The sequence below is a fragment of the Triticum dicoccoides genome, chromosome 5B (genome assembly GCF_002162155.2).
Source record: "Triticum dicoccoides isolate Atlit2015 ecotype Zavitan chromosome 5B, WEW_v2.0, whole genome shotgun sequence".
NCBI classification, from domain to species: Eukaryota; Viridiplantae; Streptophyta; class Magnoliopsida; order Poales; family Poaceae; genus Triticum; species Triticum dicoccoides.
In genome coordinates, this window is record NC_041389.1 from 698,376,672 (window position 1) to 698,381,379 (window position 4,708).

The window sequence follows — 4,708 nt, forward strand, 5'->3', positions numbered from 1 at the left end:
CTGGAGTCGATCTGCTGCGGAGGAGGGAAACTAAGGGACGACGACGGTGTCTGCTTCAAACTGGAACCTATAGGCGCATGGCACAATGAAAAGCAACCAATCAATATCACTGGATGGCTAAATGCAACACAGGACGAAGGGTGGATTCTGGTCATACCTTTATTTGGTAATTCTGGGTCTAGTTATACGTCTTAAATTAAATCAACAATGCCGCCATCTACTCAGTTTGCCTAGTTCACAAATTCTATTTTGGTGAATGGCTCCCCGCGTGAAGCTTGAGGGCAACATCACCAACAACCTGCACACAAAGGCAGAGCAAAATTCAGTACGAGAGGAAATGGTAAATGGTCACACAAGTCAGCCAGCTTTAATTCTTTTACGTCGAAGATTTCAATGATAATACACACAGTTAATGATGATGGTGGTGACTTCCTTTATTAAGAATGAAATGATAATGCACATGACACGCCTATCTAAGCAGGGGTTGAATGAGGTGTCCTTCAGTTCAAAGTAATTCTAGGATATCGAAAAAGGAAGCAACAATCCACAAGGAAAATCATGAGTTTATGCGCAAAGAGAAAGAGGAGGTTGCTAAGTGGCTAATATCAATAAACCATTTTGTTTAAGCATATATGTTCTTGTTTACTGATGCTTTTAGTCATGAGAAAAAAAGTTCTTCCAACAGAATACTGCCTTTTCATACCAGGCCTGTGGCCAGGAAAGCTGATCATCCAAATTGGCACTGATGTTTAAACAGTGTGCTCATGAAGCCAATGAGATAGCTCATAAATCATATGATTCTAGTGCTAGTTTTGTTTGGAAAGATGATCCACCAGACGTATTATAGAGGCTAATGTAATTGATGCTACCTAATGATATTAATACGGCATAGTTGGCTCAAAAATAAATAAATAAATGTGGCGGTTCTGAATCTAGAAGTTCTTTTAACACAAATAGTATAATGTCACTATAGGAGTTGTCAAGATATAACTACTAGCGGCAACTACATGATTGGTAAATGAGAACCAACTCTGTGCATTGCAAAGAAACAAGCGCAAACCTTTGCCATCGTTCTGTAAGAGTATTCCGTGATTCCTGCAACATGTGGTGTTATAATAACATTTGGGAATTTCAGAATTGGATCCTCTGGATCGAATGGCTCCGTCCAAGCAACATCAGTGCCTAAACCACCTTAATGACCTGACTCAAGGTGATTAAACACAGCCGTATAGTCCAGTAGGCGCCCTCTGGCAATATTGATGAGATATGATCCCTACAAGAACATGGCAGCTATTGAGAATGGGAGTCCTGCTGTCAGGTGCATATTTCACGGTTTTCCAAAAATCAAAAACAGATCCTATATGTAGATTGCAAAATAATATATGCACTCTGTAAGTTTTTGTCTTGAAATATGTCCATTTATGTGTGTGCAAGGAGAGAAATACTAAAATATCAACTCTATGCCACGAACCTTAGTTCATGATGGATAATACCGCCAGCCCGGTACGGCTAGGTTGATAGTGGAGGACAGGTTCGAAGATAAGGCTGATTATTTCTTGCTTCATTAATACTCCCTCCGTCCGGAAATACTTGTCATCAAAATGGTTAAAAGGAGATGTATCTAGACATAGTTTAGACATATTCTAAGAGGGTCTTCTTTACATAGAGCCAAACAATAAAAAACAGGATATCTTATTTCTGCTGGCCTAAAGGCCAGGTTACAAAATATCTTCCTAATTTAAATAGTTAAAACATCCCATAATTTGTGCCGATTGGGGTCGGTTATGCCTGTCACATGTGTTTCTGCAGCAAGTTTTTTTTCCGTTACCAGTTTTCTTTTTTGGAATGGGCCGGAAGAACCGAATTCCGATAAATCTCGGAAATCTCAGAATTATTCCGTCTGAACGCATTCAAACAAATTCTGAGTTTAAATTTTTTGCGTCACAATATGTAATTTTAACCTGGCACACACCCATACTCTCACGTATTCCACTGGTCACCTCACACATGCCTTTCTCCGTGTGGGGTGTGGGTTCTAACCCTCGCTGCTGCACTATTTTGCTATGCACCATTTACAGCTGAAGAAGCTGCAAACATTGCTGGGACAATAGGGGAATCCCCAAGACCTCCAAGGGTGTAAGTTATGGACCTCACCACCACATGAGGCAGCGAGTTGTGATAACATATGCATACAGAGCCTCTTTGACAGTCTTAGCATTTGAATTAATTTTTTTTTTCAAAAAAGTCGAACAGTTGCACTGTTTCTTGGGGGTCAGCGAAAGTTCTGGTCGGTTACCACTCGGAAAAAACCTTGATCTGCAGTGGTGCACACACACGGTACCCATTTTGCGGGGAACATACGACGCTTTTCTTTTGCGGGGAACACACGAGGCTATATGTATGCATTTCTTTATAGACACTTTACCAAAAGAGCTGTACACACAGTATCATTCCACGAACGTCTATGAATATTCTTGATATCTTTTCCTTTTGAAAACTTGGAGCAGCACGCTTGTTCTTTGAAACAAGAACATATGCTCCTGGGATCATTTTGGCATTTTCTGATGGTTATTCCAATGAATACACCAGCACAATCTGATCCTCCAACACTATTCTAAGATTATTGTTTCCTCGTATACAAATTTTCTTCTTACAGGATGAACCAAGAATGATGGCTTATTTATTCCGTAAAATAAATAAATCTCATAAGAAGATTTAAGAAATAAGATGTAAATCTCCTACGATGCAGACAAGTATATTGGAGAAAAATACATGTACCTTTTTCAAAGCTGACAGGAACTTGTGATCCACAATCCCAACCTATAAATATTTATAGCTTAGTAACCGCATAACTGAAGTCAAATAGAGATATTACTGGCAGAATTTTTATTAAATAAATGAACATAGAGAAGAATTAACTGATTCATTGTTTAACGTCATGCAAGTTATAACTATGTCAGCTTCTCGAGCGAGTTCGTACATATCTTCTGGACCACCTTTCTTGTCAACCAGCCCATCAAGATCTGCAATAGCAATATTTTGAGAGAGGAAGATAACACAACATCTAATAAGGGAATGATACTGCAACTACTGCAGCTTACCACAAGACACTGTATTTGATGACCAGTTTCTTTTTGTAGCAAGAATTTTCACTCCAAATGGTCTTAGTCTCTTGGCAATTTCCATGCCAATGGCTCCGAACCCCAGGGTCAGTATCTAGCACAGTAAATACAATTTTATACTCAAATGGGAATTTTCTTGTGGAAAGTACTCCCTCCGTTCAGAATTACTTGTCGTAGAAATGGATGTATCTAGATGTATTTTAATTCTAGATACATCCATTTCCGAGACAAGTAATTCCGAACGGAGGGAGTAGATAAAAGTAACAGTATCTAGCACAGTAAATACAAGTTTCTACTCAAATGTGATTTTTCTTGTGGAAAGTAGACAAAAGTAACTTATACACGAAAAGCATACTGTTTTCCCGAATATTGTTCCTCCAACTGGAAGGCCCAAGTCCTTCTGAACGACAGCAGTATCCATTTCCTTCTGCAAATTATGGCCAAAGTCCAAAACATGAATATTCCATTACAACTGACAGAAGTAACATATATTTGTTAAACTAAAAAAACTTATCTTCCAAATGATGGAAGCTACAAAGGTAGCTTATTTAACAAAAAACTGAGTGAATATTCTGTACAAATATATGCAACATGATGAAATATGGCTTGAAATCAGTGTCCGTTTGCCTAAATTGTTGGATATTGTACTAACTAGGATCCACGTGAAACAGAAATCATGTTTAATAGGCTCATCATGTATTTTTTCCCAAATTTCTGCAGCTTGCATGCCCTTTTATCAAATCCAGCGGCTGCCGCATCAGCAGCTCAAACTGGAACCTACAGGCGCATGGCACAATGAAAAGCAACCAATCAATATCACTGGATGGCTCGATGCAACACAGGACAAAGGGTGGATGGCAGGGAGGGAGGGAGCAACGCGATACCTCGAGCAGGAAGAGGTTTGGGCCGGGGATGGGGGGAGGAGGGAGGTCGAGGGAGCGCGCGGAGCTGAGCAGCCTCTCGCCGTAGCAGGAGAGGTCCATGTTGCCGCCCTGGATGATGAGCAGGAAGACGAGCAGCGAGGGCCCCGACTCGAAGAGCTCGCCGCCGCACTCCTCTTCCTCACCTTGGACAGCGGCCACGATGTCGAGCTGAGTCTGGCAAACCGACATATCCGACGAAAGTGGTCCCACCGTGCTCGGCGGTGGCGTCGCGGCCTCGTTCCGCTGCCGTAGTCGGGGAAGAAAGGGAGGGGTGGGGGAGCTGGTGTTCGGGCCGGTGCTGGCACTACAGCAAGGAGCCGGGGGTAGAGGCGGCGGAGCTCGGGGCGGGGATAGAGGCGGCGGAGCTCGGGGCGGGGATAGAGGCGGCGAACTGTGGTGCCGGGCGCCGGAGGAGCTGGGGCAGTGGCGGCGGCAACCTAGGGAAGGGAGGAAAGGGGAGGTTGCGTGATACGAAGAGAGAAAGAAAAGAAGGCACCGACGCCCTGGGTTTTTTTCTTTTTTTTTTCTTGCTAGCAAAGTAAAATTGACGAGGTGGAACGCGCGAGGAGGTGCCCTTGATGCACACCTTATTGTTTTGGATTAGCTCTCGGAGAAGTATTGGCAAATCCCTTGGATATATGGAAAGAAGGGTTCATATTGTCT

The 4,708-nt window shown here is 42.5% G+C and overlaps 1 pseudogene; it reads right to left on the reverse strand.

Moving 5' to 3' along the window:
• Positions 1-230: 230 nt before the first annotated feature.
• LOC119310573 lies at positions 231-4,234 on the reverse strand (annotated as a pseudogene).
• Between the last annotated feature and the right edge of the window lie 474 nt (positions 4,235-4,708).